Here is a 24,583-nt window from a genome sequence, read left to right on the forward strand (position 1 = left end):
TTTTTGACACGGAGTTTCGCTCTTGTTGCCCAGGCTGCTGGAGTGCAATGGTGTGATCTCGGTTCACCACAACCTCCGCCTCCCGGGTTCAAGTGATTCTCCTCCCTCAGCCTCCCGAGTAGCCAGGATTACAGGCATGTGCCACCATGCCCAGCTAATTTTGTATTTTTAGTAGAGATGGGGTTTCTTTATGTTGGTCAGGCTGGTCTCGAACTCCTGACCTCAGGTGATCCACCTACCTTGGCCTCCCAAAGTGCTGGGATTACAGGGGTCAGCCACCACACTTGGCCATATGGATATATGTTCTTTTGATTGCCTTTCATTTTTATAAACTATTAAGTGTTTTATAGAAATTTATTATTTGAACCTTTTAAGTTGTTGTGGGTAAACAAGAATGGTGGAAAGGGGGGTGATTTTTCTAGTGTTATGAATGTTTCAGTGTCACAAATATCATTTCCCTGAAATGATAACCATTCATAAGCCCAAACCCTTTATATCAGGCCTTTTGAACCTTAGTTAGCTCTTCTGTCTTTCATTGCTTCAATTCTTTAATAAGAAGTTGTTACATATTACTTTTTCTTTCACCACCGACATTCTCATTTTTCTCTAAAACTTCTCAAAGTTAGTGAATTTACAGAGAACAATGCAAAGAATATTATAACAAACTGCAGGAATGGACCTCTGATTTGAAGCCTGGACCTACTGAGAAATGCTTTTGGAAACTACTTCTGCTTCCCCTGTCTTAAAATAAAGACACATTAATATGTTGAGGTTGTTTTGCATCACTTACTTGCATCTAGTGAGTAGGCAAGGAGTGTAGCCAGAATGTCCCCAGAATGGTCAGATGGGAGAAAGAGCAGAGAGAGTGGTCTGTTCCTCCAGCCCCCTCCCACAATGGTAAAGTGAATTACAATTCTGCCTCTGTGAGTGTGTTATCTACAGGTGTATGCCCCTTTGAAGACCAAGGAAGCTATACTCTGATAGGAGCAATGCTGTATAAACAATTTCTCTTTGTCAGTTGACCTCTTTTTCTCAATCACATCACCATGTTGACACTTACAGACCAATGCTCAGAATTAAAAACCATCATCAATTATATTTATTTCCAGATATGTGTAAAAAATGGAAGCATCATAGATAAAATTAAATCCCCTTTGACCACCGTCCCCCATGCCATATCTTCTCATCCTCACTCCACTATCATAAAATGGGTTTATATTCTTCTATCTTTCTTGGTTTAATGCTTTTATATAGAAAAGTGTATTAATAGACAACTTTTTTTTTTTTTTTTTTGAATCAGGGTCTTACTCCATTGCTAAGGCTGGAGTGGAGTGTCACAATCACAGCTCACTACAGCCTCAACCTCCCAGGCTCAAGTGATCCTCCCACCTCAGCTTCCAGAGTAGCTGGGACTACTCGTGTGCACCAGCACACCTGGCTGATTTTTTGTATTTTTTTTTTTTTTTTTTTGTGGAGACAGGGTTTCACCATGTTGCCAAGGCTGGACTCAAACTCCTGGGCTCAAGTGATCCTCTCGCCTCAGCCTCTCAAAGTGCAGGGGACTACAGGTGTATTCCACCACACCCAGCTTTCAACTTTTTTTTTTTCTTTTTTTGAGACAGAATCTCACTCTGTCACCCAGGCTGGAGTACAGTGGTGTGGTCTCAGCTCACTGCTGCAACCTCCACCTCTCGAGTTCAAGTGTTTCTCCCACCTCACCCTCCCAAGTAGTTGGGACTACAAGCACATGCCACCACACCCAGCTAATTTTTTGTATTTTTAGTAGAGACAGGGTTTCACTATGTTGCCCAAGCTGGTCTTGAACTCCTGACCTCATGATCCACCCGCCTTGGCCTCCCAAAGTGCTGGGATTTCAGGCGTGAGCCGCCACACCTGGACTTTTTTCTTTTTTAATCCAGTCTCGTTTATGACATTTAGGTTCTTATTTTCTCTTTATTATTTCTCCTGATAATTTGACTTTCATTCCCCTTTCTTGTCATTAGATCTACTGAAAGTATACTGAAGGGCTGGGTGCAGTGGCTCACACCTGTAATCCCAGCACTTTGGAAGGCCGAGGCAGGCCAATCACTTGAGGTCAGGAGTTCAAGACCATCCTGGCCAACATGGCAAAACCCCATCTCTACAAAAACTACAAACATTAGTAGGGCATAGTGGCACACGCCTGTAATCTCAGCTACTCGGGAGGCTGAGGCACGAGAATCACTTGAACCTGGGAGGCAAAGGTTGCAGTGAGCTGAGATGGTGCCACTGCACTCCAGCCTGAGCAACAGAGCAAGACTCTCTCTCTCTCTCTTTATACACACACACACAAAAGATCACCAATAATTTCTTAATAAATATAATGACATTTTCTTAAGGACTTTTTGTCCTTAAGTATCACTTTACCTTTTCTTCCTTCAGTTTTATGTATGGTTCAATTCTCAGCATTTACTATTTTGAAAAGTATACTTACTCACTCTCTTTCCTGTTTATTCAAACGACTCCCCAGATCTGTGTCCTTTTTTTTTTTTTTTTTTTTTTTTTTGCTCTTTTTTTTTTATTTTTTTATTTTTTTTTTTTTTTTTTTTTTTTTTTTTTTTTATCTGTTTTTATTCCTGACACCTCTTTTCCTTATTTCCTTTAGCACCTATTTCTACCTGCCCAGTGGAAATTTCCTTTATGTATTATACAGTATTGCAGTCAATCTAAACTAAGCTCTTATCTTGACTTCTCAGTTTTTGGTCTTTGATAATTACCAGTCTTGACCACCAGTTAATAAAAACATAATTTTGTTTGTTGGTATTGTTTGTTTTTGATGACAGGGTCTGGCTCTGTCACCAGGCTGGGTGCAGTGTCGATCTTCGGCCTCACTACAGCCTCCATCCCACCCCGGCTCAAATACCTCCACCTCAGCCTCTGCTAGGCTGGGCTAATGCCAAGCTAATTTTTGTATTTTTTAGTAGAGACGGGCTTTCACATGTTGCCCAGGTGGTCTCCAAACTCTGAGCTCAATTGACCCTCCTGCCTCCAGCTCCCAAGTATGGGATTGCAGGATGCAGCCTGGCCAACCATAAGTTTTTTATTTTCTTTGTTTTTTTTAAGAGGCACGTCTGCACTCCCGGCTCAACTTAAGTAGCTAGGAGGCAACGTGCAGCAGCATGCCCAGCTAATTTTTTTTTTAACTTTTTGTTTGCGTGCGGGAGGGATAGAGAGGGTCTTATATTTGCCCAGGGTGTCTCCAACTCTGTTCTCCACCAAATCCTACCTTGCCTTCCCAAAGTGTTGACACTACAGGCCATGAGCTACCTTGCTGGCCTTTTTAATTTTTTGCTTCTTCTTTCCTTCGAGATCCACTTGTTATCACATATTTGATTTTCCTTTTTCTGTTCAATTTTTCACTTGGTCCAGTTTGGCCTACAGAGTGGCACTAGAATTAGCCAAGGCACAAATTAGCATCATGCAACTTTCTATATTGAAAAATTGCCAGTGAGTCTCGTTCCATCTAAAAGATAAAACATAAACTTCAACATAGGTATGTGCTTTGATCTGTTACTATTAAATCCAGCCCACTCCTCTAACCTCTCTCCTGCACTCCCCTTATTTGACCCTGAACATATCCTGGCTCTTCATTCTCTTTTCTTGCTTTAGGTGCTTCCTCCTCCTGAAGACCTGGGAAGTCTTACCATATTGATTCAGCTGAAATACACAGTGAAGCCATTGCCACAGCTCCCCACACAGAGTTAATAACTCCTTCTTTGTCTCAATAGAACCTTATGCTTTTTTACTATATCACATATATACTGTAATTTTTTTTTTTTTTTAGTAATTCCTATAGTTTACCTATTAACATAAACCAGAAAATCTACAGGAGTTATTGTGCGGAACATATGCATTGCAAATTACTTGCAGAGTTGAAGAGAGATTCTTCAGATTGTCTCCACCTGGCAAGGAAGCCTAGTCTCAGGTGACTCTTTATTAAGTATTAAACAACTTTTGTGTAATCTCTCGTATACTATTGGTAGTCTTTTTTTTTTTTTTTTTTTTTATACTTTAAGTTCTAGAGGTACATGTGGCATAACGTGCAGTTTCGTCGTACATATGTATATTTAATGCCATGTTGGTGTGCTGCACCCATCAATCGTCGAAACGCCATCAATTCATGATTTATATCATGTATAACTCCCCAATGCAATCCCTCCCCCCTCCCCCTCCCCTCCCCCTTCCCCCTCCCCCCTCCCCCTCCCCCCTCCCCATCGATAGGCCCCAGTTATACTATAATTTTTTTTAATATACTTGTCCCGTGTCTCAGAGCTTCACACACAGACACACACACACAAACCCTTACCACCACCACACATATTCATCTGGAAGTTCATTGAGAACAAAAACTGCCTGTATTCCCTATCCTGTTTTCCCACAAGGGCCTTAGTACATAGGAGACCCCCTTTTGTATCACGGTGTCTTTCTTTTCATTCTTTGTGACATATCAGTGCTTAGAATAATCGTGCAGAAGCACCATTTTTTTAAATTGCCTCATTTGCTCAAAACTTGTATTTTCTTACTGCTTATTGAGATTAAGTTCAGGGCTGGGCACTTTGGGAGGCTGAGGCAGGAGGATCACCTGATCTCAGGAGTCAGAGACCCGCCTGAGCAAAATACAAAGACCCCATCTCTACAAAAAAATAAAAAAATTAACAAGTGCAGTGGTGCATGCCTGTATTCCCAGCTACTCAGGAGGCTGAAGCGGGAGGATCACTTGAGCCTGGGAGATTAAGGCTGCAGTGACCCATGATCACACCACTGCACTCCAGCCTGGGTATAACAAAGCAAGACCTTGTCTCAAAAAGAAAAAAAAAAATCTGGCCAGGCTCAGTGGCTCACACCTGTAATCCCAGCACTTTGGGAGGCCAAGAGGAGCAAATTGCTTGAGCCCAAGAGTTTGAGACCAGCGTGGGGCAACATGGAGAAACCCTGTGTCTACTTAAAAGAAAGAAAGAGAGAGAGAGGAGAGAGAGGGAGGGAGGGAGGGAGGGAAAGCAAGCAAGCAAAAACAGCTGGGTGTGGTGGTCCACACCTGTAATCCCAGCTACTGAGGAGGCTGGGAGGATCACCTGAGCCCAGGTTGTAGAGGTTGCAGTGAGCTGAGATTGCACCATGCCACTGCACTCCAGCCTGGGCCACAGAGCCAAACCCTGTCTCAAAAAAAAAAAAAGAGATCATATTCTTTAGCCCATCCTTCAGGACTTCAGGACACTCACCGTTATTCACAGACCATTTATTATGCTCCCTATTATGTTTAAGATAAGGAGTACATGGATGGCACCAACTGCCTTTTTAAAGCCTTTTTCTCTTTATGAATAAGTGTGTAAGTACCTAAGTCTTTTGCCCAAGCCAAATGGGCTTGCACACTTTCTTCCAAACATAAGGTGGTTTTTGTTTTTGGGTTTTGTTTGGCATCTTTTCTTTCAAAGCTCTATCCATTCTTCAAGACCTAGTTGGGTTCTGCCTTGTTCATAAGTCTCTTCTGACCATGTCTGCAGAAATATTTTTCTTTTCTTCTCTAAACTTGTGTAGCAATTCATCTTTAGTGCATCCTAATTCTAATTTTTTTTTTTTTTTTTTGAGACAGAGCCTTCACTCTGTTGCCCAATGTGGAATGGAGTAGTGCAACCTTGGCTCACTGCAGCCTCCACCTCCCGGGTTCAAGCAGTTCTCATGCTTCAGCCTCCCAAGTAGCTGGGATTACAGGCATGTGCCATCATGCTCAGCTAATTTTTTGTATTTTTGGTAGAGACAGGGTTTCACTGTTTTGGCCAGGGTGGTCTTGAACTCCTGGCTTCAAGCAGTCCTCTCTGCTCAGTCTCCCAAAGTGCTGGGATTACAGGCATGAGCCACCACGCCTGACCCGCCTCCTAATTCTTTATGTGCCATAGTTCGCAAAGATGACAATATTTACATGGCCTATTGGAGTAAACTGAAAGGGATTTCCGTCTCTGGAGGAAGCACCTTATGACTGCTTTAAAGTACCTTAGTAAAATGAAACACATACTTTTTTGTACTGCTGTAATTTTCTAAGAAATGGGAAATGTAAGTTTTTCTCGGAATACACTATACATAGGGCAGCATGGTGCAGTGAAAAAAGCTGATGATTTGGAGTCATGGCCCAGGTTGTATCCATACCTCTCTACTTACTGTGTGGCCTTGGCCGGATCACTTAACCTTGTTGGGCTTTTGGTTCTTGTTTAAGATGGGATTAATTGTGCTTTCAGAGTTTATGAACATCAAAGACGAAAGGCATGGCATGAATATGTTATACTCAATAAATGATTGCTCAGTATTAGTGGGGAATTGGTTCTGGGACCTCCCAAGGATGCCAAACTGTGGATGCTCAAGTCCCTGATATAAAATGGTGTAGTATTTGCATATAACCTATGCACATCCTCCTGTGCACTTTACGTTCTCTCTAGATTATGTATAATACCTAATACAGACCGGGTGCAGTGGCTCACGCCTGTAATCCCAGCACTTTGGGAGCCTGAGGCAGGCAGATCATCTGAGGTTAGGAGTTTGAGACCAGCCTGGCCAACATGGTGAAACCCCGTCTCTACTAAAAATACAAAAAAATTAGCTGGGCATGGTAGCACATACCTGCAATCCCAGCTACTTGGGAGACTGAGGCAGGAGGATCGCTTGAACCCGAGAGGCAGAGATTGCAGTGAGCTGAGACCACACCATTGCACTCCAGCCTGGGTGACGAGCAAGAGTCCGTCTCAAAATAAAAATAAAAATACCTAATACAGTGTAAATGCTATGCAAATAGTTGTTATACTGTATTGTTTATGAAATAATAACAAGGAAAAGTCCATACATGTTCAGTACAGACTCTTTTTTTGCAAATGTAATTGACCTGAGATTAGTTGAATGAACAGATGCAGAACCCTTAGTTGGAGGGCTGACTGTATTTCTTCTCACCTTTGTTTTTGGTAATGTGTCATGATTGTGGTTATATGTCTTTGATAGATCCAGGTACTTTAACTTCCATTCCACTAGGATGAATGGACATATTAGTCTCCTTGATAGCGTGCTTTCTATTTCAGAATTCTTGGATGTGACACTTAATCCTGAGATGAAATAAGCAGCATGTAGTTTTTTTCTTTTTTTTTTTTTTTTGTTTTTTTTGGTTGTGTTTTTTGTTTTTTTGTTTTTTTTTGAGACGGAGTTTCACTCTTGTTACCCAGGCTGGAGTGCAATGGCACGATCTCAGCTCACTGCAGCCTCTGCCTCCCGAGTTCAAGCGATTTTCCTGCCTCAGCCTCTTGAGTAGCTGGGATTACAGGCATGCACCACCACACCCGGCTAATTTTGTATTTTTAGTAGAGATGGGGTTTCTCCATGTTGGTCAGGCTGGTGTCGAACTCCCAACCTCAGGTGATCCACCCACCTCAGCCTCCTGAAGTGCTGGGATTACAGGCATGAGCCACGGTGCCCAGCCTAACACGTAGTTTTTTGTTTTTTTTTTTTTTCATTGTCGAATAGAGTCCTCCTTACATTAACCAGAGTATGAATCTCCAAACTTGTTCTGAATTAAGAAGTGCTTGTTCTCTTTCCTTAGAACAGTCATGTAAATACACTATTATGGCACCATATATACTACAACAGCAGCAATTTAAGACTTATTCCATGCTTGCTTTCTATATTCTCAAACTCTTCTATTCTGCTGCACTCCAATTTTCATCACAGTGATTTCTCAGGCAGAAGTCTGATTTGCCAGAACTTCCTAACAATCCAAAATAAACACCTGCAAGTTGAGCCTGCAAAGAAAGGCTTTACTACCAGCTGTTTTTTAAGATACTGTACCTATCTTGCTTAATTTAGTGCCAGTGAGAAACTATCTTTTTGATAAATAAAGCCCCCCTCACTTTTTTCTACATACTTTGAAAATAACCTGTTTGATCAGATAGGCTGTAAATTAGTCACAAATGAACCGTATGAAATGAGATTGTCTTTGTTATTCATCCTTTCTCAGCTGGTTTGTAATACCTAGCTTCATCTTAAAATCTTTCTGCTCCAACCACATTGGTCCATGAACATATGTTCATTTCCATCTCTAAGCTTGCTTACTCTGTTTTTCTTCAAATACCTTTTCTTTCCACTCTAACTTGAATTCTCATCTGTAGTTCTTTCCTTTTGAAACCTCAGCTGTTTCATCCTGTTTCTTGGTCTCTCATCACATTTCTGTAGTAAGGTGTCTAACAACTTTTCTTGGCACTTAATGCTTGGTATGGCAGGGGTTTTTTTTGTGATCCTTATATGCATGTTTGTTCGTTAACTAGACTGGAAGTTCCTTACATGTAGTTCCTTGTGGCATCAAATAATGAATGTACTTATTAGGTACTCAAGTGGATTTAGGAGGAGATCTTGAATAATGTTAGATGTAGGACAATTTTGTCACGTATATTCCTTAAACTCTTTATAAATTTTACTGTTTACACTTCATTAGTTTACTATATAACTGGCAAAAACCATCATAATTTTAAAGTCACATGGAATTATATTACCAATACCAGTAAGACTATACATCTGTTTTTAGAAATAAGTAATAGTCCTTAGATTTGTCTAGTTTAGTTCTCTTTTGTTGTCTTCATATAATGACAGTGATTTGTTCCTTGATCCCTGAACCAATCATGATACTTACCAGATCTCCTTTTACTTTGTAAATGAATATGCCCCAACTTGGTGAATGGGATGGTGTAGGAGTACCTATATGTACGTCAGCAAGTAGGTGGCTAAAGCTACCACAAGGATAATAAGGGTGAAAGAAATGAATTGAAAGGGTTTAAATGAATCTTAAGTAGTGGTGTGGCCTGTTGAAAAATTGGGGAATGGGCCGGGCGCGGTGGCTCAAGCCTGTAAACCCAGCACTTTGGGAGGCCGAGACGGGCGGATCACGAGGTCAGGAGATCGAGACCATCCTGGCTAACATGGTGAAACCCTGTCTCTACTAAAAAATACAAAAAACTAGCCGGGCGAGGTGGTGGGCGCCTGTAGTCCCAGCTACTCAGGAGGCTGAGGCAGGAGAATGGGGTAAACCCAGAGCTTGCAGTGAGCAGAGATCCGGCCACTGCACTCCAGCCTGGGGGACAGAGCGAAACTCCGTCTCAAAAAAAAGAAAAAAGAAAAAAAGAAAAATTGGGGAATGACTAGGAATCCAGAACATTTTCCACTGAATGCCAGGGTGCCAAGCAGAATTGCTTTATGTGCTAATGGTAAGAAAACTGCATCCATAAATTTTAGGAATTTGAATGGAAAGCTGACACCATCACTGTCATCATTGTCAATGTTGTTATTGCTAGTGGTCATATGGAGGTTATATACATGCCAGGCAATTTTTAAGCAGTTTCTTAATCACACATTTAATCTTTTACAATAGGGGACTTTAACATAAAACATTTTTTATGCTAAAACTCCTTTAGTGGTCTGGTTAAGCCTATGGGTTTCTTCTCAGAATATTTTTGAAAGGATAAAACAAAATATATAGGATTAGAAATGAAACCAATTATATTGAAGTATAGCTATCAAAATACTGAAGGCCTAATATAGTAACATGAACGTTAACATATTAAAATACAAGATTTATCAGTTGGCCTGATAACTAATTTCAAATTACAATGAGCTAAATGTTATTTCAGGATCTGTACAGCTGTAAAGTAATATGAAAATTTCTGGTTGCTATACTCATTTCTAATTGCTATGCTGCTAATATTACTGTGGTTTGCTTGCACTCATTATTGAAGAAAAGCTACATTTTAGAGCTTAGCAAAATAAACATGGGATGGTTTTTCTCCCTTCATTCAGATTTACCTATCCCCACCCTCTAAGTTTTTCGTAGACCCCAGATTAAGAACCCCTGCTTTGCAACAACTCTTTGGAAGAGATTATTTCATTAAGCCTATGTAGTTAGCAGGGGTTTGAACCCAGACAATCTGGCTCCAAAGTCCAGGTTCTTTAACCAGCTAGAATATCCTGAATTTGCATTATCTTTTTCCCCTAATTAATTTAACCTTGTTTCCTTAGGAAAAAATACCTTAAGCATTTTACTTACTGTTTAAAATTAACAACCAAATAATTCGAAAATGTTTACAGTGAGCATAAAATGGAATTTGATTTCTATGTTAGGGTGAGTTAAGAATATTTACAGGGCCAGGCGTGGTGGCTCACGCCAGTAATCCCAACACTTTGGGAGGCCAAGGTGGACAGATCACAAGGTCAGGAGATCGAGACCATCCTGGCTAACACAGTGAAACCCCATCTCTACTGAAAATACAAAAAATTAGCCAGACGTGGTGGCATGTGCCTGTTGTCCCAGCTACTCAGGAGACTGAGGCAGAAGAATTGCTTGAACATGGGAGGCAGAGGTTGCAGTGAGCTCAGATCGCACCACTGCTCTCCAGCCTGGGCAACAGAGCGAGACTCCGTCTCCAAAAAAAAAAAGAAGATTTACAAAGGAGAAATCAGAAAAAAGGAAGGAAGAATGACCAGAGCAGAAGTTTTCAGACTTTTGGGATCATGATCACCTGATGGGCTTATTGAAACAAAGTGCTGGGTACCCCCAGAGTTTCTGATTCTGTAGGTCTGGAGCAAGGCCTAAAGATGTGCATTTCTAATGCTTCCGCAGGTGATGTTTATGCATCTCACTGAGGACTGAGTTCTGAGAGAGTCAGAGGGTTGGAGAAAACAAAAGGAAAAATAGACGTAAGGAGAAACTCTTAGTTTGGTCAGAAATTACAACTTCCTTTTTCCTTGGGTATGGACTTTGAGTGTTTTGGTTTTGGCTAATAATTAATTGGCTATTTTCCATTTCAAAAGACAAAATCAAAAACTAGTCGCATCTACTCAGGAGGCTGGGGTGGGAGGATCACTGGAGCCCAGGAGGTCCAGGCTGCAGTGACCCATGATTGTGCCACTGCACTCTCACCTGAGCAACACAGTGAGACCCTGTCTCAAAAATAATAAAAACTCTTTAGAGTTTACATTCTATGATTGTACTGAGGCCATCTTTTAGTACCCAACACACTATCAAGATCATTTTGGTTGCACCATGATGCAATGCAAATTGGTTAAGCCAAAAACCCAAAAATCTACTGGTTTATGTGAGTTAACAGTACAAGAATATATTTAGCTTTAGGCACAGCACAGCTGGATCCATGTCTCAGTGCCGTCAGTTTCCACCTTCACTTCCTCTGGATTCTTAAGGCTCCGTTTAGTTGGTGGCTCTTCTGGCAGCAATAGCCTCACATTCTCTGCCTCTAAGCCCGGAAGAAGAGAGAAAGTCTGTATACCACTTTTCCCAGCAAAAGTTCTGAGGTTCACTAAGACTAGCTTTATAGACCCAGCCTCTTAATGATGTAGTTTGGAAGATGGGCTACAGTGGCCAATCTAAGTGTTTCTGGGGTTGATTATGGTATTAACTGCCTAAACCACATACATGGCTAATATTGGAGGGAAGAGTGATTTTCTGTAGAAAGCATGGGATACTATTTACTCTTAGAAGGTAGAAGGACTTGTGTTGTATGTACATTAAACATCAGATTTCTACTGTTCCCTCCATTCCAAGATCTTGAGGAATTGTAAATGCATCATTTTCAAATAGCTGTTCTCCATCTGAAAAGGATGGGGGTGGAGAATTGGGGAATAAATAGTTGAAATAGATTAATTACATGGAGTGGGAGGGGTAGGGTATGGAGAAGCAAAAAGGGAAAGCATAATTATAAGACCTTCCCAGGTGATGTTCCTGGTCAGTCTATCAGAGGTTTAAAAAAAGGGGAGTGAGCAGGCACAGTGGCTCATGACTGTAATCTCAGCACTTTGGGAGGCCAAGGCGGGTGAGCTGAGATGGCACCACTGCACTCTAGCCTGGGTGACAGAGCAAGACTTTGGGCTACTGGTTGTCCATTTTATGGTTATTTCTTGATGATATGCTAAACAAAGAGTGGAATATTTATGCTTCCCCTTTCTTTTTTTTTTTTTGTTTTTTTTTTTTTTTTTGAGACGGAGTCTCCCTGTTGCCCAGGCTGTCATGCAGTGGCCCAATCTCAGCTCACTGCAAGCTCTGCCTCCTGGGTTTATGCCATTCTTCTGCCTCAGCCTCCCGAGTAGCTGGGACTACAGGCGCCCGCACCAGGCCTGGCTAGTTTTTTTTGTATTTTTTAGTAGAGATGGGGTTTCACCACGTTAGCCAGGATGGTCTAGATCTTCTGACCTCGTGATCCGCCTGCCTCAGCCTCCCAAAGTGCTGGGATTACAGGTGTGAGGCACTGCACCCAGCCTGTGCTTCCCCTTTCTAAATCATGTAGGGTAACTTCCTGATGTTGCCGTGGCATTTGTAAACTGTCATGGTGCTGGTGGGAGTGTAGTAGTGAGGACGACCAGGGGTCACTCGTGAGCATCTTGGTTATGGTAGGTTTTAGCTGGCTTTACTGCAACCTGTTTTATCAGCAATATCTTTGTGACCTGTATTTTGTGCTGACCTCATATCTCATCTTGTGACTTAGAATGCCTTAACCATCTGGGAATGCGGCCCAGTAGGTTTCAACCTCATTTTACCCAGCTCCTATTCAGTCAAGATGGAGTTGCTCTGGTTCACATGCCTCTATTTCAACTGAAAGCCTAACTCCTGATAAGTTCCCACTAAATCATCATTCAGCTATCTTATTTACCATAGTTGTGAAATTAGTTAAAAAAAAATCTGAAAGTGCATGCTTTACATGTCAGTTCTAAAAAGTAAATCCATTTAAGTATTTAGGACTGAAATACACTGATGCCTGCAACTTTGAAATGCAGCAAAAAATAAGAATGATGAATGGATGTGTGAGAAAGCAAATATAGCAAGATGATAAGAATTATAGAATCTAAATGTTGAGTATATGGGTACTCACTGAACAGTGTTCAACTTTTTTTGGAAAGTTTGAAATTTTTCATAATGTTGGGGAAAAGTAAACCTTATCTAGAATTTATGAGGAATATAATAGCTACGCAAGTATTCTTATTAGATCGAAATAAGAAATTTGACATATCATTTTGTAAGTCAAAAACACATGAATGTAGACTATTTCAGTTGTTTCAACCCAGTCCTGACATTGTATTTTATTTTTCTGATGACTAAAATTGGATTAATTTAAAATTTGATTCACCTTAATACTGATTAATTATGCTGATATAGCCATACTTAACTACGTATGTGTTAAAGTATGAGAATAAAAAGTCTCTAAATATTCTGCCAATATTTTGTTGCATAATAAATTCCATTTCCTAGATGTATACAAATATGTTCACAGAATTACCTCAGTTATAGGGAAAAATATATACTAACAACATCTCAACCAGTGTGTGTGCTGGTATACTTAAACCAATTGAAATTTTAATGCAAAAATCATATAGGTTAGAACCCAGTCCTACTATGGGTAGTCTTGGTGGTTGCACAACAGTATTAATATACTTACTGCCACTGAATTATACACCTAAAAAATGGCTAAAGTGGTAGATTTTATGCTGTGTATATTTGATGATGATAAAACATTTTTAAAAAGAACAAAGTATTTTTGGACAACTGTAAGACACTGTGAAGGCCCAGACAGCTTAAAGTGGGTCAAAAGGGTCAGAATGCTAAACAAATGCTACCTACATTCTAATTTTCCTTAGATCCTATGAAACCTGACTGAATTTGAAAGCTCAATATAACAACAGTTTTGGATATTATTGCCATGGATTCAGTTCAACTTTTTTCCTGTTCTAATTGAAAAATTTTAATCGGAGCACAGAATTGAAATTCATGTTGTTCCACAAAGAGTGGAGAACCTCACCCATCTATAATACCTAACTATATAGTCTTTCCCACTGAGAATAGTTAAGCTAGTTGTTCTGACAGAAGCCACTTATCCAATTAAGTGAAAAGTGCAGAGTAGGTAACATGCTTTAATTAGCAGTTGTTTCCACTTGTACACATTCTAATGGAGGGGAGGAGAGAAGGGTCTCATTGAATTGAACTGTATTTGCCCTGATGGAAATCGATGTCAAAACTTGTGTTAATTGGGAGAAAAACTGAGGAATTGCAACCTAATTCCACAAGAAAAAATTACACTTTATGAAGTACCCTTAAAAGCAAAGTGGGAAAATGTTTTAAAATTACCGATCTCAATAGAATTTTATTTTTATTAATATAAGCACCCCAGACTTGATACTTCTAGATTTCAGATTTCAAACATACACACCCAAATTTATCATATTGCTATCCTAAAAAAAGAAAATTATGTTGATATATTTATCTCCTTTGTGCTTTTTTGAGAAAACAATATTATATAATAATACCGTTTTCTCTGTTATGTTTATACTTTACCAGAAAGAGAAATGAGGTTTTTTTCCTCAGCTGAAAAATGGAATGAGACTATATGTAAAATCACTCGTGTAATACTTTGTTTTTCCAAGTTCAAGGGATTGGTGGTGTTGAACTAGGGAGAACACTGAATTTAATACATTACTGTCCTTATTATTCCTCAAAGAATTATTAGGTCTTATAAAACAAAGGCAGCTTGAGGTTTGTCTCCTTGCACTCAAGTTCATTAGAGAAGGTGAAGAATGACTGAAAAGATAGAGGAGATTACATAAAAACAAAGTTCAGAAAACATAAGATTCTGTAGAGGAAGACAAGGAAAAACAGAAAAAGTAGAAACTGCTCTAGTGGGAATGTATCGGTGGTTTTGTCTCCTTAGTCTTTTAATATAGGACAAAGATTCTGTAATGTAGTAGGCTCATCCCATTAAGTAAGAGCTGCAGTATAGAGGAGGCTGAAGTCATAAAGATACAAATGTCATCATTTTCTCTTTTAATTTACAGAAGCTGCTGGGTTTGTTTTGCTACTGATGAAGATGATAGAACAGCTGAATGGGTGAGACCATGCAGGTGCAGAGGATCTACAAAATGGGTTCACCAGGCCTGTCTACAACGCTGGGTGGATGAAAAGCAAAGAGGAAACAGTACAGCCAGAGTGGCATGTCCTCAGTGCAATGCTGAATACCTAATAGTTTTTCCAAAGTTGGGTAAGAATATCTTTAAAAACAACACAGATATATTTGATATTATATATAACTTTATAAGTTTATTTTAACGTGAACCACCTCTTTGTTTTTGTTTTTTGGGGCATGAATTTCTACACTCCCTTTCTCTTGTTTCCTCTCTGAATGTCAGAGACATTTGTTTTGCTAACAGTTTACAGTATCCTTAGTATATCCCCAAATTTATCCGTTTGCCTGTATATTAGCTGTCTATTTGATAGAAAGGAGAAAGAACTTGCATACCTGTGTGGATATAATTGAATAACAAAGCTATAATAAAAAAGCTGACTTTAAAAAAAAAAGCTGACTTAGCTTAATTATCTGGAGACAATTGATGTAAGACAAAGAAAGCAGTAGTATGTTCTTTCTAATACTTCTTAATTCTTCCTGTTAAAGAATAAAAGTAGATAAATTAAAGATTTAATAAGATGCGACATTAAACTCATCTTTGGAATCTAATTTGTGTGGTTTCTTTCATGAACACTGCTATCCCTTTTCTGTGAAGTGGCAGGTAAGAAATAACCAAAGATCTTTGGGAACAGGCCTAGCATGGAAAAAAAGTATAGCAGACTGCTTACACGAAGCAGTCTAAGGCTGATGTTTAGTGAGCCTATTCCATTACAGCCATACAGTTATAAATTGGTGTCAATCTCTTGATTTGGTGTTTCTACCATGCCAGTTGTTAAACTTTTTTTTATAACCCTTGACTGTAACCAAGAAGTATAGGAAGGCAGCTTGGGTTCTGGGAAGGTCATAAGGAAAGAATGACTTTGGGGGCAGAGGAATTTGGGAAAAATTGGAAATAATTATTATAAAAAACAATAATGTATATTGTTTTTTATAAGTGCTATTCATACTGATGTCAGACCAATGTTTTTGAAAATGAGGCAACATAAATACAGATAATGAAATGCTTTTCTAATGTGAGAAGATTAATAATAAGGGCAAACAAAATTTCCTTGGTTCTCTGTTTTTCTCTAACATGCACAGGAAGAAATGATAGCTTCCTATGAAAGGGAAGTAGTGTAGTAGAGAAAGTAGTGTTTTCAAACATTTGGAATTTGTGGACCATGTGATGGGTCTTCAGTGCATACCACTGATTTTAGATAAACACAAAAGAATAATTCAAAATGTTTTTATTGTAAGATCAAAGCAGTATTTTTAAATCAGTATCAGGAAAAGCAATGATTGTTCACATTATTGTACCACCACATTAATGGTGAAAGACTTACTAAAGTCCAAGTTAAGGTTTCATATTTAACTGATTTCTTTTCTTGCTCTTAGTTTTATTAAATTAGCCCCACCTTTGAATTATAGATTTGGGAAGAGCAGCAAGTATATGGTATTTCTATTAGATGTTTTAGGTATTCAAATGGACACAAAAATTATTACAGTAATTCTCACTGAAAACTACATCAAGTTGACAAATGTATGGCACTCAACAGGAAAGCTGAATATTTTAATTTGGGAGATGGCAATGTGTAGATCTGTCCTTTTGGTTGAATTCAGTTCTAGGAAATATGTTTTCAGATTTAGTGCAGTAATTGAATATGGTTTTAAGTCTACCTACTTGTTAGAAAAGAGTAAATCTCGGCCAGGCGTGGTGGCTCACGCCTATAATCCCAGCACTTTGGGAGGCGGAGGTGGCCAGATCACAAGGTCAGGAGTTCGAGACCAGCCTGGCCACTATGGTCAAATCCTGTCTCTACTAAAAATACAAAATTAGCTGGACATGGTGGTGTGTACGTGTAGTCCCAGCTACTTGGGAGGCTGAGGCAGAAGAGTTGCTTGAACCTGGGAGGCAAAGGTTGCAGTGAGCCAAGATCGTGCCACTGCACACAAGCCTAGACGACAGAGCCGAGACTCCATCTCACAGAAAAAAGAGTAAAACTCTTTGGTTAAGCTGTTTGTATGATTATTTAGTCTGCATATTTTGTTACTAAGAATTGTGGCCGAGCTAGGCACAGTGGCTCACACCTGTAATCCCAGCACTTTGGGACGCCGAGGTGGGCGGATCACTAGGTCAGGAGATCGAGACTATCCTGGCTAACACGGTGAAAACCCATCTCTAGTAAAAATACAAAAAAATTAACTGGGTGTGGTGGTGGGCGTGTGTAGTCCCAGCTACTCGGGAGGCTGAGGCAGGAGAATGGCGTAAACTGGGGAGGCGGAGCTTACAGTGAGACAAGATTGCACCACTGCACTCCGGCCTGGGAGACAGAGCGAGACTCCGTCTAAAAAAAGGAATTGCGGCCGGGCACAGTGGCTCACACCTGTAATCCCAACACTTTTGGGAAGCTGGGGCGAGTGAGACCAGCCTGGGCAACAGGGTGAAACTCCATCCCTACCAAAAATAACAAAAAAAAACTAGCTGGGCATGGTGACAAACACCTGTAGTCCCAGCTACTCAGAAGGCTGAGGTGGGAGGATTGCCTGAGCCTGTGAAGTGGAGGCCACAGTGAGCTGTTGACTGCACCACTGTACTCCAGCTTGGGAGACAGAGTGAGACCCTGTCTCAACAACAAGAAAGAATTGTAGCCAGTCATGGTAGCTCGCATCTGTAATTCCAGCACTTTTGAGGCTGAGATGGGTGGATTGCTTGAGGTTATGAGCTCAGGACCAGCCTGGGCAACATAGCAAAACCTTGTCTCTACAAAAAAAAAAAAAATTTAGCCAAGTGTGATGGAGCACACCTGTTGTAAGTCCTGGCTACTTGGGAGGCTGAGGTGGGAGGATCTCTTGAGCCCAGGAGTTTGAGGCTGCATTGAGCTATGATTGCGCCACTACCTTCTAGCCTGGGCAACAAAGTGAAACCAATCTTAAAAAAAAGAGAGAATCATAATTTTACTCTCAAATGCTATGTTCAAGCTGATCACTATACTGTCATAGAGGTATGGTACTTGAGTTAGCCACTTAAAATCATAGATATGGTTTAATGACATCAATGTTACAAAAAAATGAATATCCGCTAGGCATGGTGGCTCACGCCTATAATCCCAACACTTTGGGAGGCCGAGGCAGGCAGATCACCTGAGATCAGGAGTTCGAGACCAGCTTGGCCAACAAGCCAAGAGACCAGTAGAGACAAGTTGAAACCTTGTCTCTACTGAAAATACAAAAATTAGCCAGGTGTGGTGGCAGGCGCCTGTCATCCCAGCTACTTGGGAGGCTGAGGCAGGGGAATCATGTGAACCTGGGAGGCAGAGGTTGCTGTGAGCCAAGCTCGCACCATTGCACTACAGCCTGGGCGACAGAGCAAGACTTTATCTCAACAACAACAACAACAAAGGTATATCCTTCATTTCAGTAGGTATTGTTAGCATATTTCCTCTTGACAAAACAGAAAAACAGTATTTCCTCCTGCTTTTTTTTTTTTTCAAATAGATGCGGGGTCTTGCTATGTTGTCCAGGCTTGTCTCAAACACCTGGGCTCAAGCAATCCACCCACCTTGGCCTCTCACAGTGCTAGGATTACAGGTGTGAGCCACTGTGTGCCCAGCCTGCTGCTATATTCTTAACATGCTGAAGATACCTGTTCAAGGACTGCAATTTTAATTATATTCACAATTTTCCATGCAGTTATTAACAGTGACTCAAGCCAGCTATTGTCTGTAAATGAAGCCATGTGTGAATTGGCTTTCAGATGGTGGGCTCTTCATTGCCATACACAAAGCTAGTGCTCTAGCCATTTTTGAACCAACTTTTCAAGTCAAGGTTCAAAAATAATTGTTGGTTAAAAGAAAATATCTTCTTCTAAAAACTTTTTTAAAGTTGCTTGTATTTCTTCATTAACATATTACATTCGTATATGCTAAGAGTTGATTCGTACTCTGTAAACTAGTGGCTTCATGCAGCCATAAAACAAAATACTTAAGAGCATACATCTGTGATAATAATTGTTCTTCTTCTCTGTATAACACACATAGCACATAATGTTCAATAGTGTCATCTGATGATAGAATTTTGCCAGTAGATTGTTTTATTTCTGAGCACATTTGTCATTAATTTTGCAGCTGACAGTAGTTGAATCTGTTTTGTTAAAAGAAGTACCTTTGACTATTATTTTGATCTTTTAATGACAGAATTCATAGTGGAGGCTTTGGTTGGTTTACTGGAGTTGTTGAAAATGATCTGAACACTTCAGTGGCTTCTTGTCCCTATTTAATAATATATCACGGTACATGGGAACAAGGATGTCTGCTAGTACAGAGTTATCACTCCTAGTTCACTGATCACAGCTCATTCTAACATCAGTCTTCACTATAAAATCATACTGTTATCATTTATGGCATTCTGAGTTAAATGTATTTTTCACTTTTACTCTTTTGAGCCATTGATTAATTTCCCTAAATTTGGGATTTAACACAGTATGATAGTAACAACAAAATATAAGTTTAACCAATGTAAACAACTTACATGATGTGGAAGTATGTTAGCCCTTTCCATTTTCCTTATTATGATAGTGTTTTCTTAACTTATCCTTGTAGAGCTTGGGTGATCCTTAGAATGTAACAGCAATAAAGAACCTAAAAGGATTTCTATGAAAGTCATAATCTTCTCAAAATTTGTGAAATGTTTGTGATCAAAGCTTTTATCACTTTTTTCTCAACCTGTCTGTAAACCAGTTAATAGATTGCCAGGGACTGCCATTGGTCCCCAAAGACACTTGATAAACACTGACTAGAAGAAGGAATAAAAGACAGAAGATACGGAGAGGGAAAGGTGATGATGGTTAATATTCTATCGGATGATGTCTGTGCAACAGATTTTGTGTTGTTTATTTTTTTAACTTTTCAAATGGATTTAGCCCCAGTCTGGCTGGTGCTAGCTGGCCAATTCTGCATCTTTTCTGATACTCGGTCATGGAAGGAATGAAGAGGTAGTGTAAGTGTATGTTCTTCATTGTTAATAGGGAGTTACTTATTGTGCTCAGTTGTGAAAAGCTTAGAGGATTCATCGGAGTTTTATCCTTCTCACTGTTTGCCACCCATGTTACAGTTTGCTTTTTTCTTTTTTCTAGTGAGTTAAGTCAGTTGTATGTATGCACCTACTTAAAACCTTGCTACTCAAAATATGATCTGAGGACCAGCAACATTAGCATCATTGGGAGTTATTAGGAATGCAGAACACCACCCCTTTTCTCCACCCCCCTTTTACTGAATAGAAGTCTGCTTTTTTTATTTTATTTTATTTTTTTATTTTTTAAAGACGGTGTTTTGCTTTGTTGCCAATGCTGGAGTACAGCAGCATGATCATAGCTCACTGCAGCCTCAAACTCCTGGGCTCAGGCAATCTTCTTGCCTCAGCCTTCCAAGTATGGGATTACAGGCATGTGCCACCACACCCAGCTAATTTTCTTTTCTTTTAGAGAGGGGGGAACACTATGTTGCCCAGTCTCAAACTTCCTGGCCTCAAGAGATTCCCAAACCCCCTTGGCCTTCCAAAGTACTGATAATGTAGGCAAGAACCACCACACCCAGCTGAAATGTGCATTTTAATGAGATCATTGAGTGATTTCTATGCACATTAAATTTAAAAAGCATTGCTTTAAAACATGAAAGGAATACCAACTGAGAAAAGTTTGCTTTATGAATAAAGTCTGTCCATAAACTTTGAGACTTGGTAATAACCTTGTTATTATACAGTGATATTAATTGATGATCCTGACCCTGTGTAGGCCTAGGCTAATGTGTGTACTTGTGTCTTAGTTTTTAACAAAAAAGTTTAAAAGTAAAATAATAAATTTTAAAATAGAAAAAAGCTTATAGAATAAGGATAAAAAATTTTTTGCACAGCTGTACAATATGTGTTTTAAGCTAAGTGTTAAAAGAGTCAAAGTTAAAAAAAGAAATGTATAGAGTTTAAAAGTTACAGTAAGCTAAGGTTAATTTATTACTAAAAATTATAAATTCAGTGTAATAAGTGTACAATGTTTATAAAGTCTGTAATAGTGTATAAGTAATGTCTTAGGCTTTCACATTCACTCATCACCCATTCACTGAAGCACCCAGGGCAACTTCCAAACTTCCAGCCTTGCAAGCTCCATTCATGGTTAAGTGTTCTATACAGGTATACCATCTTTTATCTTTTATACTATATTTTTACTGTACCTTTCCTATGTTTAGGAACACAAATACCATTGTATTATATTTGCCTACAGTATTCAATACAGTAATATGCTGTACAGGTTTGTAGGCTAGGAGCAGTAGGCTATACCATATAGCCTAGGTGTGTAAATAGGCTCTATGATGTTCACAAAACTACAAAATGGCCTAAGGACACATTTATCCCTGTGTGTGGATACCCATCATTGAGTAACACATGAGTGTATGTTAACTGGGTTTTTCAGAGATGGCCTTCATCAGGTTGAGGTCCCGTCTATTTGTAATTTGTTAAGGGCTTTTATCATGAAAAACTGTTGGGTTTTGTCAAATGCTATTTCTCTATTGTTAATCATGTGGGTATTGTTCTGTATTCTATTAATATGGCATATTACATTTGGTTGATTTTCATATTAGACCAGCCTGGGGTTCCTGGAATAAGTTCTACTTGGTCATGTTTGCTAATACTTTGTTGGGAACTTTTGTGTCTGTACTCATAATGGATATTGGTCTATAGTTCTTTTGTGATATCTTTGGTTTTGGTGCTGGAATCATACTGGCTCATAGGATAAGTTGGGAAGTGATCCCTCCTTTATATTTTTTAGAAGAGTTTGTGAAGGATTGGTGTTTTAAATGTTTGGGAGCAGTGAAGCCATTTGGTCCTGGGCTTTTATTCATGGGAAATTTTTTTTATTACTAATTCAATCTCATTACTTACAGGTCTATTCAGATTTTCTATTTCTTCTTGAATTAGTTTTGATAGTTTGTGTCTTACAAATTTGTCCCTTTCATGTATATTATCTAATTTGTTGGCATATAGTTATTTATAGTATTTTTTAATCATCCTTTTCATTTTTGTAAGATTGGTAGTAATGCCCCTTCCTTAATTCATGATTTTAGTCATTTGAATCTTCTCTTTTTTTTCTGGTCAGTCTAGCTAAAGATTTGTCAGGATTGGCCGGATATGGTAGCTCATGCCTGTAATCCCAGCCCTTTGGGAGGCCGAGGTGGGCGGATCACCTGCGGTCGGGAGTTGAAGACCAGCCTGACCAACGTGGAAAAACCCCATCTCTACTAAAAATACAAAATTAGCTGGGCATGGTGGCGGGCGCATGTAATCCCAGTTACTCGGGAGGCTGAGGCAGGAGAATCACTTGAGCCCGGGAGTCAGAGGTTGCAGTCAGCCAAGATCACGCCACTGCACTCCAGCCTGGGCAACAAGAGCAAAACTCTGTCTCAAAAAAAAGATTTGTCCGAGTTTTTTCTTTCTATTGTTGCATTCTCTGTTTCATTTTTATCCACCCGAATATTTATGTCCTTTCTTCCTTCTGCTTGGTTTGAATTTAGTTTGCATTTCTCCTTCTAGTTTCTTAAGGTAGAAGATTAGTTGACCTGGGATCTTTTTGCTTTCTTTTTGTCCTTTTTTTTTTTCTTTTGAGACAGGGCCTCACTCTATCAAACATGCTGGGATGCAGTGACACAATCTCAGCTTGCTGCAACCTTGACCTCCTAGGCTCAAGTGATCCTCCCACCTTATCCTCCCAAGTAGCTGGGACTGCAGGTGCTCATCACCATACCCAGCTGGTTTTTGTATTTTTTTAAAATAGAGACAGGGTTTTGCCATGTTGTCCAGGCTGGTCTCATACTCCTGAGCTCAAGTAATCAGCCCACCTCGGCCTCCCAAAGTGCTAGGATTAGAGGCATGCACCATCACAGCTAGCCTTTTGTTTTGTTTTGTTTTTGAGACGGAGTCTCGCCCTGTCGCCCGGCTGGAGTGCAGTGGCGTGATGTCAGCTCACTGCAACTTCCACCTCCTGGGTTCAAGCGATTCTTCTGCTTCAGCCTCCTGAGTAGCTGGGACTACAGGCATGCACCACCACACTGAGCTAATTTTTGTATTTTTAGTGGAGACAGGGTTTCACCATGTTGGCCAAAATGGTCTCGATCTCTTGACCTCGTGATCTGCCCACCTCAGCCTCCCGAAGTGCTGGGATTACAGGCGTGAGCCACTCATCCCCAGCCACCTTCTTTATTCTTTTTCAGAGTCTTGCCGTGTTGCTCAGGCTGGAGTGCAGTAGTTGTTAACAGGTACAGTCAAGGCTACACTGCAGCCTTGAACTCATGGGCTCAAGTATCTTCCTGCTTCAGTATCTTGGTTAGCTGGGACTGCAGGTGCATACCACTGCACCCAGCTCCTCTTTCTTTTTTTGTTATTTTTAAATAGATTTTAGAGCATTTGTGGGTTCACAGTAAACCATATGCCAGCCTCCACCCCTGACCACACACAGTGCTCACTACTTTCCCCACTATCAACATCTTGTACCAGAGTGTTACATTTTTTACAGTCAATGAACTTAAGCTGACACATCATTACCACCCAAAGTGTCCATAGTTTACATTAGGGTTCACTCTTAGTTTTGACAACTGTATAATATATAATGTATAAAGGGTTCATTCCGGGTTTTGACAACTGTATAATGACATGTATCCACCATTATAGTATTATACAGAATAGTTTTGCTGACCTAAAAGTCCTCTGTGCTCCATCTTTTCATCTCTCCCCGAGCTCCTGGCCACCATACATCCTTTTCTTTCTCCATAACTTTTCCTTTTCCACAAGGTCATATAGTTGGACTCATACAGTATGTAGCCTTTTCAGATTGTCTTTTATTTAGTAACATGCATTTAATTTCCTCTGTATCTTTTTGTAGCTTGATAGATCATTTCATTTTAGTACTGAATACTCTTCCATTGTCTGGATGTACCACAGTTTATCCATTCATGTACTGAAAGACATCTTGGTTGCTTCCAAGTTTTGGCTATTATGAATAAAGCTGTACACATCCATGTACAGGATTTTGTGTGGACATAAATTTTCAACTCTGGGGTAAATACCAAGGAGCATGATTGCTGGATTATATGATACAAGTATGTTTAGTTTTGCAAGAAGCCTTGAAACTGTCTTCCAAAGTGGCTGTACCATGTACCATTTTGCATTTTCACCAGCAATGGATGAGAGTTCCTGTTGCTCCACATCCTTGCCAATGTTTTGATTTGGGTCATTCTGATAGATGTATAGTGGTATCTCATTTTAATTTGCAATTTTCTAGTGATAAATGATGTGAAACATCTTTGCATGTGTTTATATGCCATCTGTGTATCTTCTTTGATGAGGGGTACAAGTCTTTTGCTCATTTTAAAAATCAGCATAATAGTTTTCTAATTGTTGACCTTTAAGAGTTCTTTGGATATTTTGGATAAAAGTTCTTTGTCAGATGTCTTGGGCAGATCTTTTCTCCTTGCTTGTCTTCTCATTCTCTTAATCTTCCTTCCTTCCTTCCTTCCTTCCTTCCTTCCTTCCTTCCTTCCTTCCTT

At 39.8% G+C, this 24,583-nt stretch overlaps 1 protein-coding gene across 1 annotated transcript in view; it reads left to right on the forward strand.

Annotated features, from left to right (window-relative positions):
- Window positions 1–15,003: 15,003 nt before the first annotated feature.
- The window catches only part of MARCHF5 (membrane associated ring-CH-type finger 5), a 41,634-nt gene continuing 32,054 nt past the window's right edge, over window positions 15,004–24,583 (forward strand). The window contains exon 1 of the mRNA XM_017894708.1: window positions 15,004–15,092. The gene's annotated coding sequence lies outside the window, so the exon portion shown is untranslated. The remainder of the gene's footprint in view (window positions 15,093–24,583) is intronic.

The sequence above is a fragment of the Rhinopithecus bieti genome, unplaced genomic scaffold (assembly GCF_001698545.2).
Source record: "Rhinopithecus bieti isolate Rb0 unplaced genomic scaffold, ASM169854v2 scaffold_25740, whole genome shotgun sequence".
Lineage (NCBI taxonomy): Eukaryota > Metazoa > Chordata > Mammalia > Primates > Cercopithecidae > Rhinopithecus > Rhinopithecus bieti.